This window comes from Amblyraja radiata, chromosome 6 (assembly GCF_010909765.2).
Source record: "Amblyraja radiata isolate CabotCenter1 chromosome 6, sAmbRad1.1.pri, whole genome shotgun sequence".
Classification (NCBI taxonomy): Eukaryota; Metazoa; Chordata; class Chondrichthyes; order Rajiformes; family Rajidae; genus Amblyraja; species Amblyraja radiata.
Genome location: NC_045961.1, coordinates 49,082,491 through 49,097,201, shown reverse-complemented (window position 1 = coordinate 49,097,201; position 14,711 = coordinate 49,082,491). Strand labels below are relative to the sequence as shown.

At 41.2% G+C, this 14,711-nt stretch overlaps 1 protein-coding gene across 5 annotated transcripts in view; it reads left to right on the top strand.

Moving 5' to 3' along the window:
- zdhhc20 (zinc finger DHHC-type palmitoyltransferase 20) overlaps positions 1-14,711 on the top strand; it is a 65,963-nt gene that overhangs the window by 37,358 nt on the left and 13,894 nt on the right. The gene's annotated exons all lie outside the window — the stretch shown is intronic.

The window sequence follows — 14,711 nt, the reverse complement described above, 5'->3', positions numbered from 1 at the left end:
ACAGAGTTGGTGTCAAGCACTTCAAGCTCTGGTTTAGAATGGATTCAAATCTGTTCCAGCAGTGCAAACAGCAATGGCAGGAATTTCTGTCCATAATCCAGAAGACGCAGGATTATTTCATTCCAAAAAGGAAGAAAGATTCTAAGGGGAGTAGAAGGCAACTGTGGCTGACAAGAGAAGTTAGGGATAGAATAAAACTAAAAGAAAAGATGTATAACACAGCAAAGAGTAGCCGGAAGCCAGAGGATTGGGAAACTTTCTTAGGACAACAGAAGGAAATAAAACGGGCAATACGGCTGAAAAGATGAAGTACGAGGGGAAGCTGGCCAGGATTATAAAGAAGGACAGTAAAAGCTTCTTTAGAGATGTTAAGGGAAAAAGTGTAGCAAAGTCAAATATAGGTCCCTTGAACTGAACTTGAATTTCACACTGGTGAAATTATTATGGGTAACAAGGAAATGGCAGAAGAGGTGAACAGGTACTTCGGATCTGTATTCACTAAGGAAAACACAAACAATTTCCCAGATGTACTGGAGGACAGAGGATCTAAGGGGGTAGAGGAACTGAAATAAATTTTCATTAGGGAAGAAATAGTATTGGGTAGGCTAATGGGACTGAAGGATGATAAATCCCCTGGGCCGGATGGTCTGCATCCCAGGGTCCTCGTGGAGGTGGCTCTAGAAATAGTGGACGCATTGGTGATCATTTTACAATGTTCAATAGATTCAGGATCAGTTCCTGTGGATTGGAGGATAGCTATTGTTATCCCACTTTTCAAGAAAGGAGTGAGAGAGAAAACGGGGAATTACAGACCAGTTAGCCTGACTTCGGTGGTGGGAAAGATGCTGGAGTCAATTATTAAAGAGGTAATAATGGGGCATTTGGATAGCAGTAAAAGGATTAGTCCAAGTCTACATGGATTTATGAAAAGGAAATCAAGCTTGACTAATCTGGAATTTTTTGAGGATGTGATAAGTAAAATGGATGAAGGGGTGCCAGTGGATGTAGTGTATCTAGACTTTCAGAAAGCCTTTGATAAGGTCCCGCACGGGAGACTGGTGACTAAAATTAGAGCACATGGTATTGGGGGTAGGGTGTTGACATGGATAGAGAATTGGTTGGCAGACAGGAAGCAAAGAGTAGGAGTGAATGGGTCCTTTTCAGAATGGCAGGCAGTGGCGAGTGGAGTGCCGCAAGGCTCGGTGTTGGGGCCGCAACTGTTTACCATATATATTTTATGATTTGGAAGAGGGAATTAGGAGCAACACTAGCAAGTTTGCGGATGATACAAGGCTGGGTGGCTGTGTGAACTGTGAAGAGGATGTTTGGAGGTTGCAGGGTGACCTGGACAGGTTGAGTGAGCTGGTAGATGCAGTATAATATAGATAAATGTGAGGTTATCCACTTTGGCGGCAAAAACAAGGGGGCAGATTATAATCTCAATGGGGTTAGGTTAGGTAAGGGGGAGGTGCAGCGAGACCTGGGTGTCCTTGCACACCAGTCATTGAAAGTTGGCTTACAAGTACAGCAGGCAGTGAAGAAAGCTAATGGAATGTTGGTCTTCATAACAAGAGGATTTCAGTAAAGGAGTAAAGAGGTTCTTCTGCAGTTGTATAGGGCTCTGGTAAGACCACATCTGGAGCGTTGTGTACAGTTTTGGTCACCTAATTTGCGGAAGGACATCCTTGTGATTGAGGCAGTGCAGCGTAGGTTCACGACATTGATCCCTGCGATGGCGGGACTGTCATATAAGGAAAGATTGAAAAGACTAGGCTTGTATTTACTGGAGTTTAGAAAGATTAGGGGGGATCTTATAGAAACTTATAAAAGGACTGGACAAGCTAGATGCAGGAAAAATGTTCCCAATGTTGGGCGAGTCCAGAACCAGGGGCCACAGTCTTAGAATAAAGGGGAGGCCATTTAAGACTGAGGTGAGAAAAAACTTTTTCACCCAGAGTTGTGAACTTGTGGAATTCCCTGCCACAGAGGGCAGTGGAGGCCAAATCACTGGATGGATTTAAGAGAGAGTTAGATAGAGCTCTAGGGGCTAGTGGAATCAAGGGATACGGGGAGAAGGCAGGCACGGGTTATTGATTGGGGATGATCAGCCATGATCACAATGAATGGCGGTGCTGGCTCGAAGGGCTGAATGGCCTCCTGCAACTATTTTCTATGTTTTTTATGTTTCTAATGGACCTGAGCCAAAACAGTGGCACTGGTGTTACACTAATATGATGTAATATGATTTTTTTTGGTGTATTAGTCATACTTAAGATCGGCAATTTCAGATAAATTGCAGATGGTTTGGGGCAAAGTAAGTAGTGAATTGAGATTATGGCATCTCAGAGGGAGATCTTAATCCTTTCTGATTAGGCTGGTCGTAAATATGAAAGTTTTATGTGCCAGCCCTCTTTTCCATCTAGCCAGTTGAATCAAGCATTGCAAACTAAATTAAAATCCACGTTTTAAATGCGGTTATCATGGGTGACTAATCTACATATAGATTGAGCCAACCAAATTGGTAATAGTGCTGAGGAGGAGGATTTCCTGGAATGAATACGGGATGGGTTTTTAAGCCAATATGAAGAGGAACCGACTAGATGGCGGGCCATCCTAGACTGGGTATTGTGTATTGAGGAAGGATTAGTTAGCGATCTTGTTGTGCAAGGCCCCTTGGGCAACAGTGACAATAATATGGTGGAATTCTGCAATAGGATGGAGAGTGACATGGTTAATTCAGAGCCTAGGGTCCTGAACTTGAATAAAGAAGACATTGAAGGTATGAGACAGGAATTGGCTAGGATAGACTGGCAAATTATACTTAAATGGTTGACAGTGGAGATGCAATGGCAAAGATTTAAAGACCGCATGGATGAACTCCAGAAATTGTTCATCCCTGTCTGGCGACAAAATAAAACTGGGAAGGCGGCTCAACCGTGGCTGACAAGGGAAATCTAGGATAGTGTTAAATCCAAGGAAGAGGCATATAAATTGGCCAGAAGAAGCGGCAAACCAGATGACTGGGAGAAATTTAGAACTCAACAGAGGAGGACAAAGGGGTTCATTAAGAGGGGAGAAAAAGAGCATGAAAGAAAGCTTACGGGGAATATAAAAACTAACTGTTGAAGTTTCTTTAGGTATGTTAAAAGGAAAAGCTTAGTGAAGACGAATGTAGGCCCCTTACAGTCAGAGACAGGTGAATTTATAATAGGGAAACAAGGAAATGGTAGAACAGTTAAACGAGTACTTTGGCTCTGTCTTCACTAAGGAAGACACAATCAATCTCCCGGAAATACTAGGGGACCAAGGATCTAGTGGGAGGGAGGAACTGAAGGGAATCCACATTGGTCAGAAAATTGTGTTGGGTAAACTGTTGGGACTGGAGGCAGATAAATCCCCAGGGCCTGATAGTCTACTCAAGGATGTGTCCTTAGAAATCGTGGATGCATTGGTGATCATTTTCCAATGTTCTCTCGACTCTGGATCAGTTCCTGTGGACCAGGGGATAGCTAATGCAACTCCACTTTAAAAAAAAAGAAGGGAGAGAGAAAACAGGGAATTATAGACCTGTTAGCCTTACATCAGTAGTGGGGAAGATGCTGGAGTCGATTATTAAAGATGTTATAGCAACGTATTTGGAAAGCAGTAACCGGATCGGTCAAAGTCAGTATGGATTTAAAAAGGGAACATTATGCTTGACTACTCTTTGGGAATTTTTTGAGGATGTAACAAGTAGAATGGATAAGGCAGAGCCAGTGGATGTGGTGTATCTGCCAGGACCCCAGTTATTTACAACATATATTAACGATTTAGACGAGGGAATTAAATGCACATCTGCACGTTTGCGGATGACACAAAGCTGGGTGGCAGTGTGAGCTGCGAGGGGGATGCTATGAGGCTGCAGGGTGACTTGGATAGGTTGGGTGAGTGGGAAGAAGCATGGCAGATTCAGTTTAATGTGCATAAATGTGAGATTATCCACTTTGGTGGCAAGAACAGGAAGGCAGATTATTATCTTAATGATGTCAGATTACGAGAAGGGGGGGTGCAACAAGACCTGGGTGTGCTTGTACATCAGTCACTGAAAGTAAGCATGCAGGTGCAGCAGGCAGTGAAGAAAGCTAATGGCATGTTGGCCTTCATTGCGAGAGGATTTGAGTTTAGGAGCAAGGAGGTCCTACTACAGTTGTACAGGGCCCTGGTGAGACCACACCTGGAGTATTGTGTGCAATTTTGGTCTCCTAATTTGAAGAAGGACATTATTGCTATTGAGGGAGTGCAGCATATGTTCGCCAGGTTAATTCCTGGGACGGCAGGACTGACATATGATGAAATAATGGGTCGACTGGGCTTGTATTCTCTGGAATTTAGAAGGATGAGAGGTGATCTTATAGAAACATAAAATTCTTAGTGGATTGGACAGGGTAGATAGAGGAAAAATGTTCCCGATGTTGGGGGAGTCCAGAACCAGGGGTCACTGTTTAAGAATAAGTGGTAGGCCATTTAGGACTGAAATAAGGAAAAACTTTTTCACCCAGAGATCTATGAATCTGTAGAATTCTCTGCCACAGAAGGCAGTGGAGGCCAATTCACTGGATATTTTCAAGAGAGTGTTAGATTTAGCTATTAGGACTAAAGGAATCAAGGGATATGGGAAAATGCCAGAACGGGGTACTGATTTTGGATGATCAGCCATGATCATATTGAATAGCGGTGCTGACACGAAAGGCCGAATGGCCTACTCCTGCACCTATTTTCTATTTTTCTATTATAATTTTAGGTGTGGACAAGATATACAATATCCACACCTCACTTTTGATAGGAAAGTTGATTTTGTAATACTGGGCTTTAAAATTTCAATTGATTTAGGTTTATTGTTGTCACACGTACTGTGGTACAGTGAAAAGTTTTGTTTTGCCTGCTATCCAATCAAATCAGATAATACTGTAAATAAATACAATCAAGCCAAACATCAGGACAATGGATAGAGCAAAGGAAACGGTATAGAATGAAGAATATAGATCTAAACATTGTAGGGCACCAGTTCAAGCGACAAAGCTCAATGAACGCAAAGGAGACGAGATGATTCAGGATATATCCTAGCTTATGGAAGGACCATTCAGAAGCCTGATAACAGAGAGAAGGAAGTTGTTCCTGAGTCTGGTGGTGTACGCTTTCAAGCTTTATTATCTTTTGCCCGACAGGAATAGGGAGAAGAAGGAATGACTGGGTGGGAGAAATGTTTGAATAAGTTGGCTGCTTTTCTGAAGCAGCTTGAAGTACAGATGGAATTAATGGTGGGGAGTCTGGTCTGTGTGATGCATTCATTTTTATTTGTATATAAACTTAAATACCAGATTGTAGTGAGTAGTAAGTTTCTAAATAGTTCTGCTATAACACGTGTTTCAATAACACAAAATAGATATGATAGAAGTGTTAATTAGGGAACACTATTTGCATCACACAGGTCCAATATTTTCAATTACATTAGTAACATTAGTTAAATAATTTCTTGCATCGTATCTAAAACCGTTATATTCCATTAAACAATGTTTAGCTAAACTTACCCTGAAACAGGTGAACCCAGCTCCCCAGGTGACTTGGTTTGATGTTGTGCCAATCAACATAAATAAAGAGGATCTATGTTCTGTTCTGGATTAGCTCCAAGGGTACTTAAAATAGGATCCACGTGCTTGGGCAATTAATTACAATGGCACATGGTGGAAAGATACAAGGACTTAAAGTAAAGTCATGTTGGAATCTAATGTAATGCCATATCATTAACTAGCCCAACTAATTAGTGTTGGATTACCCATGTGAGGAATGACCAATTGGATAATGTACAAGAGGTATGCTGGTATCTTCAACCATACACCAGCATGATGCTGTGCTCAATAGGTAAATATCTCCGTTGAAATTTTGTTTTATGACACTGGTAGCATCCTTGGTGTTGTTCTGAAGAGAAACTTTGCAAGTCATTTGGGGAAATGGTGTAAACTGCTTTCCATGTGTAACAGCTCTTCTGATTGCGTCAGTCCAACTTATTCAAAGTATCTTATTTATCTTGGCTAATGTTTCCTTCATTATTCCCAAAAAGGATGTAACATGTATTCTGCAGTCCACATTATCTTCAGTGCATGACACCAGCTTATTTGCCATGTGCTCCTTTAGCGTTGTGCATCAGATATTAGTCCTCAGTCATGTAGCAGCAAAAATTGTGAGTGTCACTTGTTTGAATTATGCATTTTAAACAATGTTTCGATAGATGAAGTAACCCTTTGCAGTTCAGTCTATTTTGAGAATACCAAACTAACTCTAAAGTACAAATTGCTTTATTTTTATTGTAAGAGAATCCATTTGCAAATTTTAAATTTCAGAAATTGGTTGATAAACAAATGGGCATATCTAAATATTACATTGTAGTGGTATTACATAGCCACTAATTTCTTCTGTGCTTTTATTTATATATCAGCCAACATATTCCTGGTAAACTTAATTGATATTCATTTTTTGAATATGGTGCTGAGCTGCATTCCAAATTTAATATACATAATAAAATTTAATATACATTATAACATTTAATATACATAATAAAAAGCATAATTTCTGTGTAGTAGTATTTAAATATAAATTAGACACAGTTACAAATACTGGCTCACAGTTTCAGACATTGGTGTATTGTTTCAAAAAACATTAAGAAACAATTAGACAGGTACATTAACAGGACAGGTTTAGAGGGATATGGGCCAAATGCAGGCAGGTGAGACGAGTGTAGATGGGACATGTTGACCAGTGTGGCCAAGTTGTGCTGAAAGGCCTGTTTTCACACTAAGACTATGACTATAAAAGCCAAAACGAAATTAGATTACAGTGGCTCCCCGGCATATGAATGGTCAGATTTATGAAACTCTGACTACACACAAATACAAATTCATACATTTTCAAGGTAATATCAATAATAAAATTATTGTCGACCATACTCGCAGCATGGTCGACACGAGGTCCTAAGAGGTCTTTGTAACTCTCCTTCATGCTCGAGAGTAGTCCCCGTGTACTCGAGGCCTCAGCTAGGTCGCGGCGTATTTTTCAACATGCTGAAAAATGCCCACGAGTTTAAAAAAATGTTGCCATGGAAAAAATCGATTTTGTTTTTTACGCGTAGGTTTAGTCGAAGTAGGTCGTAGTAGGTCATAGAAACATAGAAAATAGGTGCAGGAGTAGGCCATTCGGCCCTTCGAACCTGCACCGCCATTCGACATGATCATGGCTGACATGGTCGGTATGTTATTCGTAGGTAATCGATGGTAGTCAAAGGTAATCGAAGGTAGTCGTAGATAGTCTTCAACATAGTCGAAGGAGATCGAAGGAGGTCGTCTTCACTCTCCACTATTCGGTGTCCAATTTTCCCGAAGCTCGTCAAAGCTAGTCTTCAACATAGTCGAAGGAGGTCTTCAACATGACACTTTTTCAAACTCTTCCAAACTCGCCAATTAAGTCGCCGCAGTGGGACAGCCCCTTTACACTTTAATATTTTCATCACAGTTTGCTGACCTGGCCTGCTGAGGTACTCCAGCACTTTCTGTTTTGTTCTTCTAAACCCCTCTCCTAAACAAAAACATCTACAATTTTAAACTGTTCATTAATTTACTTTATTCTGTGCGACTACATTTCACTACACCAATTGGTGTATGTGATAATCAATGTCCTTTGTACCTTTGACTGTCTTAGACTAGAGGTCCTAAAGATGCAATGTGCTGGGCACTACCTGCAATTGTAGCTTGTAACAAACGCTTAATACTTGCAGATAAAATGTACATTCAGAAATGTTGATGTATAATTTCTGTGATAGCTTCACTATAAACTTTGCATGCATATGTAGGAGCAAAAGTATCCTACTTCCAAAAACAGGTGACACAATGGGTAGCACAATTTTCAAGTAGATGATTGTGTACAAATAGAATGCTGTACATAGGCAATTCATGATTTTCCCATCCCATCCCATTCATGCCTATTTGCATGGCACATGAATTAATAAATTAATGTAGTTTTCATTAAAGTGTGTCTTTATTTGTGTATAGCTTTGTCGCAAGAAATCATCAGTGAATTGCCCAAAGGTAAAATGACATTGCATTCCTTATTTGGTGTAATTTGGTATTGAAATAGTGGAGATGAATTGTACTGTGCATTTAGCTTTGATTTTACAATTATTTGAGGTCAATGATTCAGTATATGTTTTGCATGTGGACCTGATTCAGATGAACTATTAGCCTTTGGTTTCCTTCAGAATTTCCAACAGTTAGCTTTTTATGGCTCAGCATATCATGGTTTTCTGCACCTGAAAGATAGAAGTTTGAGATATATGCAAAATCGGAAGTCAGTGCACCTGACTGCCTGGTTCATTGCTAAACTTGCTGTTGAGTTTGTGGAACAGTGACATGCTGAAGTGAAGGACCAAATAATCAAAGTAAAACAAGTCAAGCAGCTGCTGCACTTGACCCTGCAGAAAGAGAGAGCACTGCAAATGGGTGAAGCTGGGGCATGGTCAGGCTTACCCGCCAGTAGTTTCCTGTAATCTGCCATTGTAGTCTCCTCTTCTGCAAGAGAGGGAGGAGTGTTGGGAAGTGTGTGGCAATGTCATGTATGATGTTCCGAAAGTAGTTGATTTGTCTGAAGTACGTGTATGAATGCTATGGAAATGCTTGTTTTGGCAGATGAAATATGCTGCTATTTCTATTAACTTTTGCTACATGTAAATTCATTGAATATCTTGTGCACCTTGAACTGAGTCCTCTGCTCTATCGAGGACAGTGATCTATTTTTTTGTCTGAGAGGCAGGTTTCATATTTGCACTTAATGGCTTCCTTCAGCCACGAACGTGGTTGACCTCCTTATAAATCTCCACATCTTACGATACGATATAACTTTATATATCCCAGGAGGGAAATTGGTCTGCCAACAGTCATGAAACATGAAATTAAAGTGACGAGTGGAAACTCCAGGATTGGGTATGTGCAAAGATTGGGATGGGGGGGATGAAGGGGAGTCAGTCTACCCCACGACAGAAGGGGAAGGAGTTATAGACTTTGATAGCCACAGGGAAAAAGGATCTCCTGTGGCATTCTGTGCTGCATTTTGGTGGAACCAGTCTTTTGTTGAAGGTACTCCTCGGTTTGACCAGTGTGTCATGGAGGGGGTGAGCTGTATTGTCCAAGATGCTCCTCAGTTTGTGGAGCATCCTCCCCTCCAAGACCATCTCCAGTGAATCCAATACCATCCCTAGGACGGAGTCAACCTTCCTGATGCGCTTGTTAATTCTGTTGGCATCCGCGGCCTTCACCCTGCTACCCCAGCACACGACAGCGAAGAAGATGGCACTGGCCACCACCGATTGGTAGAATATCTGCAGTATATTACCGCAGATGTTGAAAGTTCGTAGAGCTTTATCTAAGATCTCTGTGAAAGCACGGAATACATTCTCCAGTGCCTGTGCTGCTGTTATTGAAAATTCTCCAAAGCTGCACAAGAAGTGCCGGAGTAACTGTGGTCCTGACCCGCTGAGTTATTCTAGCGCACTGTGTCCTTTTTTGTAAACCAGCATCTGCAGTTCTTTGTTTCTACAGGAATTTCAGGTGGTAATTGGTTAAGTGGTCACTTCCCTTTTCATTGCTGCAGGCATGATGTCTGTTAATACTGGTCAATTTCAGCAGGTGAACTCCTGACATTGCTTGCTTTTTACCACACGTTGAAGATAAAAAAAAACGATTATACTTACTGTCTCCAGACCACACAAGTATTTGCATGAGTTTGTTATAAAGATGTTTTACAGATGTTACACTGGATCAATCCAATATAGTATGGACCAGATTTTAGAATGGAGGGAAGTTCTTTGTGGAGTGAGATGCTGTCATTTCCAGAGGCCAGGAATAGCTTATGCAAAAGATCCATAGGATTTAATTGGAAGAATCCTTTAAGTCCTTTGCCACCTACAAACGACCCGTCACCATTAAAGGTGTTTTGGGAGAGAGACTTGTTTCCAAAGGCTAATGTTAGTGAAGAAGCAGAGTAGATCGGGGAGGGATCTGCACGACTGCAGGGAATTCGTGGCAAATTGGTGAAATCCAGTCATGAATTGAGAGTCAAGGAGCAGCTGGTGTTCAGGACTGTATCAGTTAGAGGGTGGGGGAAAAGAAATAAATAATCTTCAGGACGGTCCATTGTGAGACATGTCATCGCCGATCAACTAGACTCTGACAACTTGCGTTCATTTTCCAGACACACTTTACTTACTTGTGCACAAGGAGAGCAGTACAATCCCAGTTACTGTACTGCTCTGAAATTCCAATTAGAACGGTCAACCTGTTATACAGATTTTGACCCTTAATTGTGCCCACTTTCTAATTTTTTATCATCATTAACAATATGTTCTCAAAACATTAATATACAAATGCAATAAAACTAATACAAGTAAACCTTCATGCTATTTAATCCTTTATTTAATTTTCAAGATCAAGAACCTTGTTATGTGCGTCAAGAAATACCCAGAAGTACCCTTACGTCAATGAATACCTATCAGGAACATTGATGTGAGTCAATGAATGCCTAAAGGTTGTTGTGCTGTACAGCTTTATCATACTGCACTTAGCCCCCTTTTGTCCTGTAAAGGACAACATAAGATTTTGCTAGAGTTCGATAGCACAGACTTTCTGGAACTCAGTGGTGATTATGTCAGGGGTGGTCAGTTATTGGATCATGATGGAAAGGGCTGTTCTTTGAGCTCCACAAAGTGATTTTAAACATTAGATTAAATCGAATGCTACAACCAGTAGGAACAAAGCCCCCAACGCCCACTGTATGATAGAGCTGCCTCAACTCACAGCCGGGAATGAAGCCAGCTGAAGAGTTCCCAGGGTGAAGAAGGGCTTTGGTGTAGTTCCCTCCCAATCTTCTTGACCTTGTCGGCCTCCTTCTGGATGTGTGCGGCCAAGTCAGTGATGTATTCAATGCAGCGGGAATGTACGTGCAACACCCCCGACGAATAACGGCACACGTACCACCTTCCTTGGCCAACAGGAAGTGTGATGCCAATTGGTTCTGATGTGCCATCAGAACCAAGAACAGCAGCTCTTTCAAGGACTTGGTTCAGGCCACATGTTCCATTTGGAAAGGGGCATCCCGGCAGCCAGGGGTAAGTCTTGTGGCCACAGACACAGCATGTGTCGTTAATCGGGCTGGTAGTCGGCAATGGTGTAGGAGTTGCAACTACTGTTGCTTAAGTCTGGCCCCGCACCCTGGGTATTAGGTTATGAGCAAACCTCTTCCTGACTTTCATGTAGCAATCCCAGCACCAGAGGGGTACGCAATCTATTGTAGGAAGGCTGACACCATCCCTCAAAGCAGTTGAAAGGACAGGGCTCATCCTAATTTGTAGATTCCTGTTCCCCCTCTAGTGACGTTATTGAAGTAGAGAACGGATTCATGTTCACTCTGATTAAGGGCTAATGGCTGCTTTGACACTCCACCCTTTGAATGTGTGCTCTAGAACATATCCAACAACTTGACTGATTAGAACGCTGAGCATATTAATTACTGAGGAGTAAAAAGGTATTGTATCGAACTAGAACATCCCAAGCCTAGCATGCATAGTGATTACTTAAAAGTCCCAACTAATCAGAGAACTCAATTAGTCCTTATCTCCGGAGTTTTCCTTGCCACTGGTTTCCTGGTCCAGTGGTGCAATGGGTTTAACATGCGATGCGTAGACCCTTGAACCTTCATGGAGCTATGTGTAGTCAGCAGCACTTGGTGTGGACCTTCCCACAGGGGCTCGAGGCAATTTTCCCGTTGGTAGGATTACACGAATACCCAGTCTCCTGGCTAGTAGGTATTCCACTCCGCAGTCGACACGACCTTCAGGGCTTCAATTACCTGCTGATGCAAACTTAAGAATTCATGTTAGTGCCACACAATAATGCAACATGCCTTCGCTCATGGTATGGATGTCCATCTGTTTGACAGAGAGGGGAGGAGCGACTGGTAAGCACATGGGATGTTCCCAAATACTACCTCGTGTGGAGATTGGTCCGTTACTTGGTTCGGTACGTGATGCATTGGCATGAGGGCCAGCAGAAACACATCTGGCCACTTTAGTCCAGTCTCCTCACATAATTTGGCCAATTTATTTTTCACGACTGTATTTTGCCACTCCGTTTGGTTGTGGATGGTAAGGACAAGTGAAGTGATGCTTGTAGTGCAAAGCTTTTGACAGTTCCAGTACCACCTTCCCTACAGTGTGGGCCATTGTCACTTGATATCTTCTCATGGATTCCAAATCTAGGGATGTGTTCTTGTAATAAAAGTTTAGCAACAGTTGCAGCATCATTTCTAAGTGTTGGATAGGCTTCTATCCATCGAGGAAGCAAATACACAATAACGTATATAATTATAACCCTAAACATTTAGGTATTTTTATGAGGGATGGTATCAGTACCCAATTGGCACTCAGAAACATTGGCAGCAGCTTGCATATTTCTAACTTCATCATGGACAGACCTGGTGAATAGAATTCTGCAGAAACTGGGGAGTTGCTGTCCTGGTGTTTGGACTGGCAGCTGCACAAATGTCTGCTCTGGCATCTGAATGGCTTTAAATTATTACAGATGATTTGACTGGGTCCGATCTGGCTTATATGTAATTATTGTAAACATTAGATAGTGTCCTTGGCGAGTGTTTGAAATATATTGTTGCAGGCAGCTACTAACTCAGTGTCTACATTGACCACAATTAGTTTAAAAAAAAAAAAAAAAGACATTGATTTTGCTTGCCCCTGCCTGGTGACTTAGCTCTTCCACTTCCCCTTCCGAATATCCTTCCTCTTTGGGTTCTAGGACCTTCAAATTAAAATGTTTCTACCAGGATCCTTACTAGTTTCTCGCTGGGTCTCTGCTGCTATTATTTGGCCTGACACTGACAATGTTATAAAATAAGCAAAACATCCTGTGCATTTTTTTCCCCCATCCTATGCAAGTTCCACAGAACATTTGTCCTATATGAGGTTGCAACCCGTGTACAAGAGCACTGACTAAATCAGACTTGCCTGTTCATAGTTCTATTCCCCAATATTTTACAAAGGTGTTCAAACACGATCAACATAATCCCCAACAACCTTGCCATGTATCTGAACAAAAGAATAGATCTTCCTCCAGTCTACAAGAAACGGATAGTATTTCCATAATGCATCTTTCAAGGCAGTCCAAAGCTCAGTATCAGTTTCTGTATAACTGTCCTGATCAAATTTTGGTTGAATAGTTCACCATTTTCAAGGATCGCATTGATCACATCAATATCACTTTTTGTCAGTGTATGACATTTGTGCGGTTTGTCTAATTTATGAATGAATTTTTCAACATCTTTAGGGTTAGCTCCCAACTCAGTGAATGTACAGGGTCAGTACTAGAATGGTATCTCCATCAGGACCTGGAAAGGCTTTACATTAGTGTTTGCACAGAAAGTCAGACTAAGGATCCACTTTCCCCCTTCATTAGATTTTGATAGTGTCACTGGTCTCTGGTAAGAAGTGGAGGAACCTGGTGTTCCATAGGCTGACAATGTTGCAGTTTGTCTCTTGAGACCAAAGATACTAGAGGATCTTTGCTTGAGACCTTGTGTTCCTTAGTTTCTAAAGGGAGTAAAAGGGAAAGGCCATTAGTCTCAGATGCTTACAGGCTGCAAGAGGCTAAAAGGTAATCTACATATTGAACCAACACTGATCTTCAATGGTATCTGAGCCATCAGATCTTCCTGTAATGTCATTTGAAGCAAGTGAAACCCAAAGTTTTCTGCTAGAATGCGGTGTTCAAAAACAGAGTCACATTCAATGGGTTGAGTATCTAATCAGAAGACATTCATGTCTAGGGCAGCTATCTTTGCTGAGTAACTTTCTCCAAAACTCCACATTCTGCTTTCCTGATTCCATCGACCATCCAAGATGATTTATCAACAACATTTTTGAAGTGATATCTGTGGTTTCATTTTCCTTAGCAGTTTGTCTACTGTCCTCACTGCTCCCTGTATCATTTAATTGTTTGACCTGCAGCCTCCCCCCAGTAATTTTGGCACAAATGGTCCCTTGGGATCATTTGCTGTCCATACTTGATTGACACTTGTGTTCTCCAGCATGATTCAGAACATTTGCAAAGAAAGTATGATTACATTGAAACAAATTTTACTAAGAAACACCAAAACTAAAAATTAGCATGTCAAATCTTGCATAAAACCTTTTAAACTTCCGGAAAATAAAACATTATTGTTAGTGAAATAACTTTAAAGATTGCTCCCCTAACATTCTACTCACTTAAGATACCAATTTCAAATTCCCAATTTAAATATACTTTAATCAGAATTTTTCCATGTATCTATTTCCTTCTGAAATTAAGGCATCTCATATCTGGAATAGACACTCATATTTCTAACACCTGGATTCCACATGGAAGCCTGGTCTCTCTCAAATCCATTTAAAAGAAACATATTTAAGAAAATCACAGATTGGACAAGACAAACCTCCATGCTCTTACTTTAGAACCTTCACAAATAACTTGATAAACAATAATTTTCACAGTGAAAACTACCAACACATAATCCAAAGAATAAAGGAAAAGAAAAGATGGATGTGTGGCTCCACCTCCACACAACTTCTTTAAAGAGACACTGCCTCT